We start from the raw sequence: 18,175 nt of genomic DNA on the forward strand, positions 1-18,175 counted from the left end.
GCGTTGTTGCTCCTGCAGTTTCAGGCAGAAACTCTGTGTATAGAAGAGTGTGGCTCTCTCTCCATCACCCTCTGCCTCTGGTAATGGCAGGGGTGAGAGGAGACAGCAATCCTCCAGAGAGCTTCTCTCTTAAAACACCTGAGCTCCTCCTATCACCTCAGGTGGCTGAATATCAGCACTTCCCTTGACACTGAATTTCAAGCAGGTAGAACAGCCATTGATGGAATAACATTATTAAAGTGTTACTGGAGCATAATCTGCCTTTAGAAAAAAAAATAAATGTATTTTTAGTGTAAAGTTCTGGCTCTGGCAAAGGTTGGATATGGATACCTTATATATGCACACAGCATTATTAATATGGGAAGGACATTATGTTGGGACAGCATTTTGTCCAGCCATGCAGCATTAGCTCCTTGTGATGAACCAAGTCACCCAAACAAGCCTCAGTGCGCACCTGGTGGGTTAGAATTTTTGAGTTTCTTGCTGATTTTTGCATTCTTTGGCTTAGGTTCTCATATTTAGTTTCTTCTAGTCCAGCTCTCTTCTGTGCAGGGAAATAAAAGTTTTCCGCAGTGCAGAGGAAATGAGGATAAAACCAAGCTCAGTGCAAAGTGACTTCACTTGCTTCCTATGTGGTTTGAGGTGGGAAAAGCCAAGCAGGGAAACCAGGAGGTCTCTCCCAATCCCTGTCCCTGCTTTTCCATCAGGCTTGATGAGCTGAAGCCCAACACTCATCCATGCCTGGCATTCCGTGGGTTAAAAAGCCACCAAAAATGGAGCTGTTCTCTCCACATCCAAATCAATAGGTGGCAAATGGGCATAAGAGAAGGAGGCCTGAGAATCTCATGAAACCAATTGAAAAAAGGAATTTAATCAGTTGCAGTAGGATCCGAGCCCTGTAGGTTGTATAGGATGTGAAGGATTTATATTGGATGATTGTCTAATCTTCCGTGTAAGTGGAACTTCTTTGGCCTTATTTTGAACCTGGAGTAATAAAGAAGGAAGTGAAAGCAAAGGTAAACTTAAAGTATTGTTTTACTCTAAATGCTTTCAGTAAAGGGCCTTGTTATCTAATGATTGGTACTGGATGGCTGGTATAAATCGTGCTGTTTGTTCCCTGCACTCATGGCGAGGGAAAGCAGAGGCAAAAGGAAATCAATTGGAACTAGCAGGTAACAAATGACCAGTCTTAGGCAAGCATAGCAGATGGGGGAAATAGAGTTGTGGGCATACATTATTGGGAAATGCAGCGGTGACTTTCCCCGTTATTTAAGAAATGCAGCAAATAATGAATATTTTTGATGGAGGGGGCTGCTCAGATAATTAAGAACGTGCAGGTGTTTGAATATTGAGTCATATTTTCAGTGTTTTCTTAGATGAGGTTCTTGCCCTTAATACTGAATTGCCAAAAGGAGAGCCAGAAGGTGTGGTGGCAGCTTTTGTGGAGAGAGGCAAGCCCACTTCATGCCAGCTGCCCCAGAGGAGTGCTGGTGGAGCCAGGCTGGCAGTGCACTGTCCACAGGCAATTCTGGAGTTGCCTGGGATTTTGGGAAATATTTTGGCACTACTGTGTCAGAATGAGATCTGCAGAGTGGCTACCATATCGTCAGATCTGAATTGAGGAGATGCTAAGTTCCAGTAGCTTTCTGTTTGGGGATTTCTCTCTTTTCTGGTAGATCTTTAGTGTTCAAAAAGATTTACTTTTCTGGAATACAAAAAATCCAGTGAAGCTCAAGAGCAATCTCTTTTACAGTGTCAGGGTTTCTCTGGAGATAGGCAGGGAAAGGACCAACTGGGGAACAGTTCTTTCTGCTAGGACCTGGTGGGATCCCTGGTTGTGGCAAAGAGGGCTGGATCAAATGGAGTGTGGGCAAAAATGAGTCTTTATCCACCTTACTTGCCATGTACAACCAAACCACCAATTTTACAGCCTTGATCCAAGGAAGATTTAAGAAACCTGGAGCTGGGTGTAGGGATGGAAAGTGTCCTATGTGTGAGCAAGCACAGGGACACACAGAGATGGGAATGTTCACCTTTCATGGTTTTAAAGACCATAAAGACACTCTGAGGGACTCTGTTTTTGCCCTGTGTGGAGGGTGATGGTCAAAGTCCCCTCTAGATGGCCTGGATCAGGACTTGGCCTCCTACTATGCTCACCAGGCTTATTTGAGAGCCTGGTCTGAGTTAATAGTCCTTTACACGTTGCTCTGTGTATGCAGGGAATGGGGACAGCTTTCTTTTAAAACATTTTCTCAAAGCATCTTAACAATATTCTCTGTGTGTTTCCACACTGTATTAATTCTGCAAGCAAATCCAAAAGTACTACAGGGGGGATATCCTAACACCTTGAAAAGTATAAGTTAAAAACTGCTGAAAGCATTAAAGATGGATGAATCATGGGGTGAGAACTAGCATGACAGGTAAATAGGCAGAGCATAAAATGCCTCTGGAATCTGTGGGGTATTTGCAGGTACAAGGGGGCTTCTAAGTCAAGGTTCATTTACAATGTCTGGTTCCTCTCTCCAGGAAAGATTTCTAATAGATTCAGGGAGACTCCAAGCTTTTAGAGGGTCTTGGGAGAAGAAAGGCAGCTCTGTAAGGAAGGAGGTTTGGTTTGTTTATGGAGAGAACTCCCCAGTCACGTTCCCCATTGTGTCCTGCTTGGAAGAACAACCGAAGGCTTTCACCCTGTTTCTGTGCAGTGGCCACAGCTATTGTACAGAAACACCACATCCAGGGCATGGGAGCCTACCTGGAGATGGGCTGCAACTCCTAGAAAGCCCCTGCTCCATCAGGAAAACATTTGTGTTTTACAATTTGATGTTGGTTGGAGGTTTTTTTATATTTTTTTACTGCCCAGGATCTGTTCCAGCCTGTGGCTGCAGCACTGTCTGAATGGTGGAGCCTTGCCAAAAGTGAGCAGTGTCAAATACTCTGTTTTACCATAACAAGTGCAGAGGTGAATGAGCACTGTCAAGAAAGCACCATGAATACTCTTTTCCGTTATTAACTGAATTTATTATTTTGCTGGTAAGAGTTACCAGCAGAAGGTGAACAGTAATTTCACATCTGCATGAGCCTGGGCTGGAAAAGTTTGGGGGCTCATTGGGTTGGGGGGTAGAAGCAAGGTCTGACTGCTCGTTGCTAAACAAAACAGCTAAAATCACAAATATTTCCAGTCAGTCGTGACTTTAAAAATATCCAGAAGCATATTTAGATTTGCGAGCATGTAAGAGAATATCATAACCTGCTCAGGCTATTATGTGAAACAGAAACAGGTTGAATAAATCATTACCTGTTTTTATTCACCCGGTTTGTGCAAATCTTACAGCATGGTCTTGTGGTGGTGTAAAACAACATGCTTGGCCTCTTCTGGTTGCACAGCAGCCCCAGTAGTAGCTGGGATGTTGGGTAGAGGTATGTGTTTTTATTTATCCTTCTTCAACAGCTCTGAGAATCCTCTTTGTTCACAATGGTCACATAGAAATTGTAGTAGGTGTTTCGGTGCTTGGGTTTTTCAGCCAAATCCAAAGCTTTAAGGAAATCACCACCACGGCATGCTCTATGTACAGAGGAATGTTTCACTCACTTTTCTCATCAAGAGGAAAACTCATTGTTCATCCCAGAAGGATTCAATGGAGATAAAACCCATTCAGTTAATCTATTCAATTCTCCAGATTTTGAGGGTTGAAGAGGTTTAAGGAATTCTTCAGTAGTTTGGAATTATAGTCAGTAAAACCTGCTCTGATACAGCTCTAGGACAGATTCTGCACGAGTCCTCCACCCACCCTAAAAGTTGCCCTGTGCTGCTCTGAATCCACCACTGGCAGGGGAACAGCAATAATGTGATTCAGAGATGCCAATGCAAATTGACCTAATTGCTGATGAAAGGCAAAGGGAGCAGGCACAACTTCTTAATTAAAAAAAAAAAAAAATCTAATTTTAGGTTATTAGTTCTTTAAAGTAACTTTGGGTTATGGAGGTGGGACATGGCAGTGTCCTCTCAGCTTTCCCACTGAGAGAAAGGACTTTTCCCTCTTGGTTTGTGCACAGCATTGCCCTGGGGATGTTCTGCCATCACAGGTGGCTTTTCTTTTAATGGACAAACAGGTTTGCAGCTTAGTTATCTTAATTTATGAACTGAATATTTAGAATGTGGAGATGACTTCACTGAGTTGTCTTTTTTTAATTACAAAAGCAAATAGAAATATTCAAATCAGATCACACTAATTAGCAGAGCTAATTATGTTTTCCCAAGCATCTCTCTTCTTACCTCTTCTGCAATGAAAAAAGAATCATTTGCTCATGATGTAAAACAGGGGAAAGGAGATTGCCATGACAATTAGCAGTAATTAATGAGAAGCTTTGAATTGCTTTGTGTTAACCTCAGCATCTGTTAGTAGAAAATGCTTGGATTTGCCCACTGAGGGGTGTGGGTAGGCACAAACTCCTCCTCTGCCAAAGGGAAGCAAAGACACAGGGAATACAGCAAGGAGTTAAAATGGCTTTACCCATTCTTAGTGTGTGTTAGAAATAATCACATGCACCTGCTGCAGATTCACATCTGTACCCTTCCAACAAATAAAATGATACTGGTGAACATTTTAATTGAAAGGATTTTTTGCTTCTTTAGGGCATATTTAGCTTGACTTGAATAAATGCATGATCATTGCAGCTGGCTGTAAGATGTTACTTATTTTGTACAGGAGCTTCTTAGGTTTCAGAGTTTGGTTGGTTTTTTTTTTCCCCATACTGGAATGAAAATAAATTGCTGGAAACTTTTTATGGAAGGGAACTATATTCTAAAATAGCTTTTTTAATATTAAAAAGATCAAGTTTCTTCCAAGAAAGGTGTTTGTAATGAAAGGTTCCTCTCTGCCCTGTGACACACAGATATGTATTTATCTGATGGAGTTACCTGCATTCAGAACTAAAAAGAAATATTGCTGAAAATATCTTCAGTTATGATTAATTTTCAAGGCATTAAGGTTAAATAAAAATATTGAAAACACTAGGTCAGGCTCCTACATTTGCATTTTACTACTTTTGCTCAGACTTTTTGTCCTCTATGTCCATGGCACACATGAAATTTGTGTGACAGAGCCTGGTAATAGTGCAACAGAGAGCACAGATGACATCTTGCCCTGTGTAATCAATCAGTAGTTTGCCTTTAACAGTAGAGAAATCAGAATTTAATTGATGTTCTTTGGATTGGTCCATAAAATGCTTCCAAGTGGTTTGTATAACTGCAGATCCTGCATGGCCAGTAGATAACATTCACATCTAAGGACGTTCTCCTTTGGAAATATTTAGATTTGAAGTTGTGATCCCCATGACCAGCTCCTTCCTGAGAAGTGACATGTGGAAGAGTTGAGGAACAGATCCATCTTCTGCACTGCTGCTTCCCTGTAATTGCTTCCTGAAAGCAGCTTGTCCTGGATGTGATTTCTGCAGCAAAGTGAGAAGAAGTCACATTAACCCACTGAAAGGGGAGATGCTGCTTCCAATTCTCCTCTTGCCCCTGCTTTCTCTGCTGATTTATGGATTCATTGTGTGCTTGCTCCTGACACAACTTGGTGTTGTCTCTGTCACCGTGGCTGGGATATTTCTCTTCCTGAGACTTGCACCGTCTCTAATTGAACAGCTGATGATTGATAATTGAATGCAAGAATAGGCTAAAAAGCTTGGCTTGTGCAGCAGAGGAAAATGAAGGCTGATAGAGGTTATGTCTGATACTGAAGGTGACAAACACTCCTAGCAAACCATTTAAGCTAAAGGACAGTGCTGGAACAAGTACAAATTGGCAATAAAGTGTCCATGAATATTCTGAGGCCAGAAATGAGCTTTCTAGTAAGGAGAGGGTGAAAAGGAGGACTACCTTCTACATAGGACTGATGGAGTGAGGGCTCCACACTGACAGAGCTGTGTGCAAGGTGCCTCCAAAGCCCATGTTGGTGTCCCAGTGCCCTGGTGGAGCAGGTCACCACGAGGACACTGCTTTTGGTGGGTGTATAATAGGAGGTATGGATTTCCTGGTCTGGTGTCCATCTTTGTAACCCCTTTTGTTACAAATCATAGGAATCTGCTCTTTTTTTTTTAATTTCGTATCCTCGAAAAGGAACACTGTAAAGGATGAAAACAAGGCAAAAGACAGTAAGGACTAATTTTAACATCTTCCCCTCTCATTTCTGTTGCTGCCAGACTTTTTGCATCCCAGGCTGAACGTGGCAGGCTGAGGGGTCGGAAGCTGACCTCCTGTGAGATTGAGATATGTTGAGAGATGGTGGGGTAGAATAAATGTGGAGACCCTTTGTCCCAAGGAGTTTCATTGCTGAGCATGGCATTGCTTTGCTCCTGTGATATATGACCTATTTTGCTGTATTCTCTGCTGAGTTGGGGAAATAATCTTAGAGAGGTGCTTTGTGTGAAGGTCTGGCATTTTGTCTCAAGCTGTGATGCCAGAGTTTTGTGCTTGATGGTGCTCAGGCCTCAGCGTAATAAGTTTGCTTTCAAGAACTGGCGTTTTCAAAAACATTTGTTAACTTCATTTTTCTTCCACTGACCTGAGCAGCAAACCCCTGAGAGTGGAGTTAGGCAAGGTGGCACGCTTGTGAGAAGCCTTTTCCATGCATTTTGAGGGAAGGGAAAGCTTTTGTCCCAGGGCTCTGGATCAATCCTTACTTTGCCTCTGCGTTGCCCTGCGTTGCTCAGTGTTGTCTCGTTGCTTTCTGCCACTGCTTCTGAAGTAGTTTGTTACTGGACTTGGAAAGGGCTTTGCAGTATTTAATCTCATCAGAGAAAACTTCCTCATCCCATTATTTGGGCAATTTTGGGGTGGGGGAGTGGTTGTTTTCATTTGGGTTTTATGATTTATACTTCGTTTTTACGGCGTGTTTTTTCAGGAGGAGGATTTTTCGCTGCTTGCCTTTGTAGTGATTGTTTTGTACTTTCTTGGGACAAACCCGGCTCTTTTGAAGGTCCTTGTGCTTACGTGCAAAATATTGGCAGATCTCTGAGGCTGAGGAATGCAGTGGAAACCATAGTGCATCCTGTGCTTTGATTTCTGCAGATCTCCCTGTATTGGTCATGGGTATGAAGCTGAGTTTCTTGCTTCTAGCTCTTATCGACATGAACTTCTACAATCATCTGTATTCCTATTAAGCTTCTCAATACGCACTGTGAGCCGATTCAGGTCTAGTCTGGACTGGGTTAAATTAGCCCTGAATCAGGGCTGTAAATGCTACTGATGGTTCCTAATAATCTGGAAAAATTACAAAATGTTTTTTGGTTTGGTTGTGCACTTTGAGGCAGCTGCGTGGATTTCTGGACTCCTGCCATGTGCAGGGTGGGTGCTCTGCACCTTAGGGAGCCAGGCCAGTGGGAGAAAAGGAAATGAATTTAAATTTTAATATATTTACATATATAAAATATGTCCTGGGCATGTTCTCTTCAGGGAGCAGTGTGACCAAGGTGTTTTTTTGGGTTGTATGCTCTGTTTGTCTCTGTGAGCTTGTCTTCAACTCCCTAAGAATAAAATGGCTTTACTCACATGAATAAAAATTAGATTTAAGTGACAAAACTCTTGTCAAGAGCATGAAGATTTTATGGTTTGATCTTTGGTTTCCCTGCTACCAATGATAATCTGCACCATGCTTCTTGATGTGTTTGTCAGTGGAGTGCAAACAGGAGCTCAAATAGTCTGGAATCGTATTTTATGTGTTGCTTGTTGGGATTAGAGAAAAAGAGGCTGGTAATATTCGGAGTTGGATGGATTTCATCTGAGCTGGTTTGGACTTCCAGACATAAAATTTGAAAGCAGCCATACTGCTAAAATTAAAGAAAACTTGCCAATTTATGTTGTTGTTTTGGAAGAGTTTTGGGGAGTGTTTAATTTTGTGTTTGGAGTCTTTTTTGCTTGTTGCTCTTCCGAGTAGATCAGGTTAATTTTTCTAAACTCCTCTTTCTCCTTATTTTTACAGTTGCTTCTATTCCAAGTGTTAATTTCAGAGTTTGCATCTTGTTTGTTTTCCAGTTTCATGGACAACTTCACCTTTTTTTTGTGGTATGATCAGGGGCAGTGGAAGGGGAAAAGATTAAAAATAATCTTGTACCACTCAAAATAATATGAACTTTGAGCTCTATGATTTCTGTACTGTATCATCAAGTGGCTCTTTTGCGCTTTGAGAAACAGCATTTGAAAAAACCAGTATGCAGCAGGAGCTCTTCTGGGGGTTAATACTTTGAGTTTTGTCATCCTTCATCCTTGCTTTCCCATGGTTTTCTTCCCTAGCAATATGTCAATATGCAAATTCTGGCAAAAGCACAATTATGCACTCAAAACTCATGAGTTAAACTCCCCCCAAACAGATACTTTTAAAGGAAATCCTACAGTGCTCAACAGTGAGCATTTTTGTGTACAGCAAACTCCTCCCACCATGTGGGTACTTCAGGAATTTGCTTTCTCCCTCAGTCCCATCAGACTCTGACACTTTAAACTTCTTTCTTTTATTCATCTCGTGGGGTCTGTGGACCCCTGACACTGATGATGGGAACAGGACGCTGGGATTTCTGCATTCCAGAAGGGTCACCTCCATCTCCCCTTCTGCAATGAGAGCTTTCAATGATACATCTCTTGTTGCTGGCACACTGTGGCTGATTTTGGCTTTCTCAGGCAACCTTCAGGTTGAGTACTAGTTATTTAGGGTGGTTACATCACTTAGTGATCTTTTAGTGCATTTTTTTTCCCCAGGAAATAAGCTGTGACATATCTGTAAGCATCTATTCTCTTCACTGACATCCCACATCCCTCTGATCGTTGTGTAAACACCACTCCTTGGGATGCTCCAGCATCACAGGCCTCCTAATTTGTAGCATTTGTAATTTTTTGTAAATACTCTCTTTGTGGATATTAAATAGCAAGCAGATGTCCATCAGAATATGTGCTTTATAGGAACTCTTTTTTGTTTGACAGAACTTTGAAGAGCGGATATGTGTTGCCTAGTAGCTTTTATTTTTGAGTAATTTATTTTAAGAAATCAGAAGTTGAAAAAAAACCACCTAAAATGTTTAAATATAGATCTTCACCAAAATTATAATTTGTATTGCAAATCATTGTGTAAGCCATTCTCTGTCCCTTATTAATTTTGGAGTTTTACATTTGGACAGTCACCCCTTAAACACACATGTGCTGGGTGAACAGCAAGTGCCTAAAATGTCCCTAAAATGCTCACCCTAAATAAAATCTGGCTACTTCACATCAGATGGGATTTTGGCCACTAATTTCAGTAGCTATGGACAAAATATTTCCAGGCTGGCTGAAATCCCGTGCCTTGATTTTTGCCCAGAGCGCTGCTGTTGTCTGAACTGAAACCTCTTCTGCTCAAGCATCTGAGTCTGGATGAAACTTCTTGTATATTTTAATGACATTTAAACTAAATTTACCAAATTACTTTCTCATCTTCAAAACTACTTTTTTGACTGTTACTAAATGACACCATAGAAAATCTGCTCTAAAGCAGGGCAGAATCACAGAGGGGAGCTCTTCTCAATATATTTCCTCAGTGAGAGATTTATGTGGCATTTCTGGAATCAATAGGAGACTTTTCATTGATTTCAAGAGGAATACCTTGCTTTCAAAGAGGAATCAGACAAATCCCCTCCTCTCTGTGTACTTGATATATGACACAGGATGTGCAGTTTTCTCCGGTGCTTCCCAAGTTCATAATTTGTATTTCATCCTCGTGCCACTTTGTGAATTTATTGGCAGCCAGAAGCCCTCCATGAGGATTGCCTACCTCTTGCTGGTTATAACATTTATTTTAAAACAGCGTTTGGTTAGTTTTAGTTAAGGGCCGTGTGGGTGGGTTTGGTACCAGCCTGCCACCAGAGGAAAATCAGATTTTTAGGAGACTAGAATCCATCAAAACTCTGCCAGCACTTCCATGGGTGGGGGGATATTTGTTTAAATAGATGTTTATCTGGGAAAGTCATCATCTGGCTAGCAGCATACTGAATGTTTCTAAGCAGCTAACTTATGTATACTAAACAAATTTGGTTTGGCTGCAGCTAGAGCTGCCCTGTGGAAATTCTCAACATACATTTGTTTGATTGAGCTGTCATTTTCAGTTGATCTGCTGATGATCTGTGTCACTTTGTTTAAATGTCCTGGTGTTTTTTTTTTTTTCCTTTTTTAATACAGTGCAAAACCAGTCTGCTTTCTGTGATGGATTAAATTGAGGTGAAATTTGAGAGTTACTCCTGTTTTTGATTTCTGTGCCCTGAGACAGGTGGGCTGGAATGACAAAGAACTTCGCACACAAACACATTAAAACTAAAATGGAGTGGATGCCCTTATGATTTAAAACATCCGTAGATGTGTCAACTACCAAATGCTCCCGTTCAAAGTAGTTGCTGGGATTTGCACTTTAAGCAACAAATGGTATTTATTTGGTCTATCCTTCTCACCTAAAATACCTGGACAAAAGGCACACTGAGCCCTTTTCCTCCTGCAAAATTCCCTCTGGGCGCATGAGTGTTGGGGTTTTGGCCTCTGGTGAGGCAACACAAGGTTAACCCTGAGATGAAGTCCCTGGTGAGCAGCAGGGGATGGAAATGGGCTCTCCTGACTGGTGGGAGTCTGTCAGCCCAGTCTGGGAACTGGGCAGCATCTCTGGTGGTCTCAGCCCTGGAGATGTCCTTTGTGCAGGCACTTTCTAAGAGACCAAAGCTCCTTTCAGTCCCCACAGAACTTGGTTCAGTGTTTTTTATTTTTGGAAGTATTGCTCAAGCTTTGGGATAGAAGTTGTGCTCCCACCAGCTTGGTGTACAAGTGAGATTCTGGTGCTTCCACTGGTTTTGGAGAGCAGTGTTGGCTTCAGCAGGAAAAGTGGGATGATGAGATGTGAGGGGGGCACAGCCAGCTCTGAGTAGAGTTCCTTGGGGAGGAATGCCATAGTTCATCCTGGTGCTTGGCCCTGAATTGCCACCCCTCCAGCAATGCAAATTCTCTCTATACCCAACTTCTCATCACACCCAACGTGGTCTTTTTATGCAAGGTTCACTGCATTTCAGTCTTTGCTTTAGAGCCCCTAGAAGGCTCAATTTGATCATCTCCAGCTTTTCTTGTGTGGGCTGTGGTCCATACATGAACTGCAGCTCTGAGAGAAGAGACCAAGGAATTCCAAGTCCAGACAAATTTTTCATTTTCCAAACATGCCTCTGATTTGTTTTGTGACCATGGATTGGTTCTGTTCACCTCCACAGATGTGGTTGGTGAGATGGAGACATGGAGAGCTCTTTCAACACCTTCTCATGACAATGCTTGGTTTTTTTTTTCCTCTGATATCCTTGGAGTTATGCATGGCCCTACCAAACTTGCTGAACTGAGGTTCACCAGGGCGTGGAGAAGGTCAGCTAAATGCCAGTTTGATGTTGCTTTGCAAAGGGCTCCATAGGAACTGCTGCTTTTATTTGACTTGAGTTTCTAATGAGCTTTCCAGGGAAAACGTTGAAATGCAATTTGTTCATTCCTCTTCTTTACCCTGGAAGTGTCCTCTGTGGGCAGCAAATTGTGCCACTCTGTCTTTCCTGGTAGAGACACTGGTGCTGTAGGGAAGGATTTCTCTTGTAGGACCACTTATGGCTTTGAGAAGTGTAGTGGTCTAGCCTGAAAATTTCAGAGCATTTTTGGATCTAATTTGGACAGAAGGAGTTCAAGTTGCTTTCAGAACAATTTCAGGAAAAGCCACATTATTTTCCTGCCATAAAAAAAAACCTCAGCTTCTCAAGCCATTTTTGCTCAAGGACTCCACCACTTCTATGATTTAGGACGTGTCTCTGTGTTTATATATATATATTATATTACATATACATGCTGTATATATACATCCTTGTCATTATAAACAGTACTTAAATCCATGTCCGTAAACATAAATAGATATAAAGTTAAGTACTCTTTATAACAGAGGATTAGTCCACAGTGACATAATAGGTAGAAATCAAGTATATAACAACCTCCTGTTAGTTTGAGTCCTGTGAGATCCTTGGGGATGGAGAGCACTGCCTGGGCCAAGGTCTCTAATGGCATGGCATCCAATTACATGAAGGCTGAATTTACTCCATTAAGAACTATGTATTTATTTAAGCTGTCATATATCAGCCTGCGCATGAAAACAATAGAGCTTTTGCAGATTGCCAGTTTGAAAAAGGGGGAAAAAAAAAAAGAAAAAGGTTATTTTTCAAATTTTCTTCCAAGTTGTTGGGATGAACCAGAAGCTTTCAGAGTGCTGATTTATTGCTCTCTGTTAGCAGCTCCCCAGGACCCCTCTGATTCTCCAAGATCAACAGCTTCAGAGAAAGCAATACAAGGTGTATGGAACAAAGAGGGGAATAAATTACATTAGCAGTTAACTTTCTTTACAGTTAATATATATTAATAAATATCTACAAAACGTTTGAGGCTTTGACCAGGAAGCCATGCAAAATAAACTGTAGTCCCACTCTTTTTTTTTTTTTCTTTTTTTAAAAAGTCAAAATAGATCTAACTGATGTTAACTGTTTCACAGCGGGGGTCTCGTTCTGGTTTCACACTGGTGTCACTGTTGATTTTGGAGGGGGGATGTGATCAGAATAAGGACTGTCACTCCTCCCTCCCTCCCTCCAACAGGCTGCTGGTGCTGCAGGAGCACTTGGCATTTCCATACTGTCCTGCTTTGCATCTTCAAAGCTCTGGGGAGAGATGAGCTATTCACCCTGGAGCTCATCTGAGGCAAATGAGATAATATGAGCCCGTGGAAGAAATGGGAAACCCAAGAGGGAATGGGGGAATTTGTTACTGGATATGTTTGCAAAAGCAACTGAGTGTGCAGTGTCAGAGCTACCCACTCCCAGCATAAGCAAAGGCCCTGTGCTTTGAGAGACCAGGGGGCTGAGAGCCCAGGGAGTCCTTCCTGTTAGTCCTGCATGTGCTGAAATATCTTCTTGATCTTTTTCTGACTGGCTGGGCTTGGAAAGCTCTGGGCTTTGCTGGCCAAAAACTCCCCAGTGGTTTCTCTGTCTGTGGAGTTTTTCTGCATGGAGCTCTCCAAGCATGAGACATGGGCAGGCTCTTGGTCCTTGAGAGCTCCAGAAGAAGTTTCCCCTGTGAGTTCAGCAATGCAGATGGATGTCATCCATTTTGCTCATTTTCCTCCAAAGAAGAGGGAAAAGGGGTGAACAGAGTGAGTGTTGCTCTGTGTCCAAGTGAAGGGAGTAGCAAAGGGCTTTTGGCTGAGGTGGAAAACGTGTTAAAGAGGGAACAGGCACCTCCCAGCATCAGCTGTGGACCACCAGCATGGGAGAGAGGCACGAGTGGGAAGCTCTTAGGTAGTGTTAAAAAACCTCCAAGCACTGAACCACAGAGAACTCACCCTTCACAGACATGCTAGGTAAAAGTACAGCCAGAGAAACACCCTTGGAGGAATTTCCAAATTACATGAGGAACAATTTTATAGCAAAGAGGTGACAACATCCTAGATTTGCCAGATTTCTGCAAACACTTTTCCTTTTAAAACAAGTCTCCTGATTGCTCAGCAAAACTCAGAGCTCTAATATTTGGGGTTTGGAATTTTTTTTTCCTTTAACTTCTCTGAATGTTTTTAATTTTTTTTTTTTTTTTTGTTAATAACTAACTTGTGTTTTGCAAGCACCTTCCTGCAGCAGAGGATGCAGACAGGGCATGGGGAGGGAGCTGCGGCCACTGGCACTGAGGCAGTGCAGCATCTCAAGCTGAGCTGAAGCACAGAAACCTGTGATGGTGAAGGAGCTGGGCCCCCATTTTATCTCTTTGTAGATGTCTTGGCTGCAAAACCCTGGCGTTTCCCCTTGTCCTCTTATACAAAGGCCAAGAAAAATAATTGCTACAGATTCTTGTACGTTCCTGCACTCATGTATGCCACGCTTGCTAGAAAATAAAACTATCTCAGAAAGGTAACTGAGAATTTAGCTGTATTTAATGGGTGTAGTTTCCTTTTGCCTCCATCCTTGTTTAAAGTCATCCTGCCATGGAGTTTGGGGCTTGCTGTAGGGCAGCAAGCAGCTTTTTCCCAGTTTTGCTTGGATGCCTGCAGGAAATGGTGTCAGTTCCATGGGCAAACCTTTTCTGCATCACCACAGAGATGAACATTTTGGTAAACTCAGACAAAAGTCCCACTGGCATTAAAGTAAATCCTGTTCTTTGGGACAGACCAGCCTTCTGAAATGGGGCAGGAAACACAAATGTATTTTATCAACCATGAATATTTTGTTGAGATTAAAAGTTAATTAGTGTTTATTTAGAATATGTGGCTGGCACAGGTAGAATTATGTCAGAAAAAGCTGTGGAATTGCTTTGAGGAATGAACAGGGTCTGAAACAAATTGGTGGTGGAGACAATGTAGATAAATCCAGTTCTGAATGCTTTTTTTTTGGTCTGGACAAAAATGAAACAAAGATTATTGCACTCTGAAAATGTGTAGTTTTTTTGAGTGACATATCAATGAGAAGAACTTGTCAAAATATGCCAGCCAAGACCCTGGGTTTCATGGAGACAAACAGGAAAAATTTCATTCAAGTTTTACACTAATCCTACCCAAAACAGCTCTGTCATACAGGAATAAATGTGTATGCACATGTGGTGAACTAAAACTGTCCCAAAGCTTTTTTTTTTTTTAATTAAAAACCACAGTGAATACAAACATATCCTGATTCCCCAGAATGCTGCAGAATACACCTGACACGAAGTAAAGTTGCTCTTGAGATTCATGATTTTCCAATCAGCTAAGTACATCCTGCATGTTACTGGATGACCTTCTGCTGAGGAGTTTGCTTGCAGGAAAAATTGTGGCCTTGTATCTCCTCGGAAACAAATGCTGGAAGCCAGTCCTGCCAGACCTTGAGGTTTTGAAGTGGACAGTATTGTAGGATTAATTACCCGATACTTTTCCTGATTAGTGTATTTGTTATGAGTACTTCTGTTAGTGCTTCAAGGACTTAACTACAGTGTATCACAGTGTCACTCGAGTATAATTAATGCTCTTTCACTGTAATTGCATAATTAAAAAGCTGTCTGGCTGCTGGTGCAAAACTCTACAGCAGTTCAATTTTACAAAAGCAGCTCCCCAAAAGTCCATCCCTCCCTGGAATACTTGGGCATAGCTCAGGAGCGGCTGCGTCCTGCTCTGATAATCTCTCAGATCTTGCTCTTTTATCCCCAGCATTTTGGGATTGTCCTGTGTAAGGCCAGGGGTTGGAATTGATGATCCTTGCAGGTCCCTTCCAACTCAGGTTATTCTGAGCTGCCTTCTCCCCACTGGTCTCTGTGCTCTACTCTTCCAGGTGGAGTGCAGTCTCTTTGGGATTCAGGTAGCGCAGGTCCCCTCCCCAGGGTGTTTTTGCCCTGGTGGTGTGAGAGAGATGATGTGGTCACTGAGCTGCCACTGTTTCATTCTTTTTAAGCTCTTGGTGCTTAGAATGGGAATTGCTCAGCTCCTCAAAGCAGATGGATGGGTGTTTGCAGGCTGGTGCTGGAGTGCCTGCTGGCAGGAAGGGGTTAAATTCCTTTTTATTCATAATGTGCTTTTGAAACAAAACTTCATGACCTGGCCATTTTCCCCCCTTTCCTTTTTTATTTTTTTTTTTCAAGTGATTACACTTTGCCGCATTATAAGGGAGCAAACGCATTTGTGTCTCAGGACCGAACTCTACCATATACTGACATGTTCAACATCTCCTGTGGCTTACCAAACACATCAGGGATGTGGACCTCCCTCTGTTTTCTCATTATGCCAAATAATGAAATGTGGAAATAATTCTAATCCTTTCTTCTGGTTGTGCTGTACCTCTGAAAATATGATAAACTCAATCCAATTAAAAGTCATTACCTCTACAAGGCTCAGTCTCTATCTATAACCTTTGTTTTATAATTCACTCTGTTATCTGTCTTCATTATAATTTGGTAGAATAGTCATCTTTTATTACTGCTTTCTGTTGGAAAGAGGCATGTGATTTCCAGTGCTACTCTGTGACACATCTCAGTTTAAAACAGTAAAGGTCTACTAATGAGTAAAAAGAAGTTCAGTTACACTGATTTATTACATTGAGATAAAGTTTCATTTGTGTTGATTATAATACTGTAGATTTAAGTAATTGTTTTAATTTAAAAATGTTCTTTTACAGCAATAGTTTTTCCCTGTGGCAGGGACTGTTAAAGTGCATTACCTTTCATCTTACCCCAGCTGATACAGATTTAGTTAGATTTTGTTCCTAATCAGTATTTTCTGTGTATAAGTGGCTGGTCTCACTAATTCACGTTTAACCTTCTTGTCCTTAGTTTTGTCCTGATCTGGTTGGCTTCTTGTGCCATGTCAGTGTGAGAATATATGTCATGTTTACCATTATGGCAATCAAACAATGAACAAAAGCTAGTTCCCTTAATCCATTTTTCCTCCCTTAGCAGTGACCAGTACTCAGGGCTAAAAATTTCAAGACAGATTTTTTTTTTTCACCCCTTGGGTCTACTCCATACAGAGAGTCATGAAGGGCATTAGTGAGTGTTAGCTGCTGCAGCTCTCCTCAGTTGAAATATCTTACCAAGATACAAATTTAAGCTATCAGTTAGAGTTTCAGCATGCTTTAGGCTGCCTCCCAGCCCCTGTGGATCTCTCCAGACTCCTTGCTAGCTGCAGATCCCGCTCTCAGTTTATCAAATCCTACAGCTGGCACTTCCCTCTTCTCTTACCCCCCACTCTGTGTAACCCAGGAAAGGTTTTGAAAGTCAAATATATATTTATTCCATTGAGGAAACTTTATCAACCAGCACCAAAGTTTATTGGCACTAGCTAGTGATATAATGGGTAGTTTAAACCCTGCTAACTGCGAATAATTTTTCAGCCGTGTTTATGATTGCAGTAGGCTCTAACAGACCAGAAGTACAGATAACATAAATATTTCTACCAGAGATGATTGTACTGGAACTATAAATAAAAATTAGACTTAACTTGTAAATAAATTCACTGCGTGCCAGCCAACATTTATAAACCTTTGTTGCCGCATGTAGTACAGTAATTTATATGGAAAAGCGCACAGGAACACAAGCAGCCAAATTTTACTTTTCAGTTATGCAGGTGCAACTTCCCCCCCACATCAAGGAGAGCAGCTCCTGTGCAAATGAAAGCAGAATTTGACCCACAGTCTCTCAGTGCTGGACCCTAATTAAAAGCCAGCGTCTGGTCCCCATCAGATGCTTTTGACTGTGTTGCTCAATTAGACATGAATGACACTAGACAGAGCACCAAATGCTACTAGTTATTGTAGGGCTGATGGTGAGAATTGCCAGAGACCACAGGCAGGTCCCTACACTGTTACTATATTATAACTTTGCTGGTTTAGTACCAACACTTGGCAACGCTGAAGTTATCCTCTCTTAAAGACCTGATGCTCTAGAGCGTGCTCAGCTCCTTTTCTCGCTTGCCTGGGGACAGATTTCTCCTGAGTGCTTGGTGCTCATCAGGAACTCCCTTCTGCTGCCAGTATGAGCCTCTTTCAGGGCTGTTTTCTGCAGACTGTATGATTTGAGAAGCAAAATCTGCTTCCCACATGAGGAGGGTTTTTAATGTGAATTATCTGCTCTGTTCTTATTGATGTGCACCTTGCCACAAGGCACAGACCAAAGCCACCCAGTGTCCTTGGCGCGGGATGCTCCAGAGGTGACGCTGGCTGAGCTGCCTTTGCATTCCATGCAGATGCTGCTGCCCACAGTGCAGCAGCATGAGAAGCTGGTGATTTATGTACCTCAGCCCCAAAGCCATGCTCAGGCTGCCTGGAGCTGCCTTTTTCTGCTGCCTTTGTCCGCGCAGCTTTTCCTACAACTCCCTCTTCTGCCGGCAAGCAGAAGGGTTTGCTCGCTGTGGCTCGAGGCTGAGGTGTGGAAGCTTTGCTGAGCCCTCTGTGATCAGCAGTGTCACGAGCATGAAGGGAAGGCTGAAATCTGGGCACCACATTTCCCTCTCATTTTGTTACATTAGTGTCAATCTGAAGAAATTTGAGTAATTTTGGTTAACTCCAGGACAGACGCTGATCTCTTTTATTCCTCGGTGGAAGTCTAAAGTAATTACTTTAGATTTAGCAGTTGTGTAAGAGAAATCAGAATCTGGCCTTTGGG

General features: G+C 42.0%; 1 protein-coding gene across 6 annotated transcripts in view; it reads left to right on the plus strand.

Moving 5' to 3' along the window:
* Positions 1 to 18,175, plus strand: part of MECOM (MDS1 and EVI1 complex locus) — a 325,429-nt gene that overhangs the window by 121,754 nt on the left and 185,500 nt on the right. The gene's annotated exons all lie outside the window — the stretch shown is intronic.

The sequence above is a fragment of the Melospiza melodia genome, chromosome 12 (genome assembly GCF_035770615.1).
Source record: "Melospiza melodia melodia isolate bMelMel2 chromosome 12, bMelMel2.pri, whole genome shotgun sequence".
NCBI classification, from domain to species: domain Eukaryota; kingdom Metazoa; phylum Chordata; class Aves; order Passeriformes; family Passerellidae; genus Melospiza; species Melospiza melodia.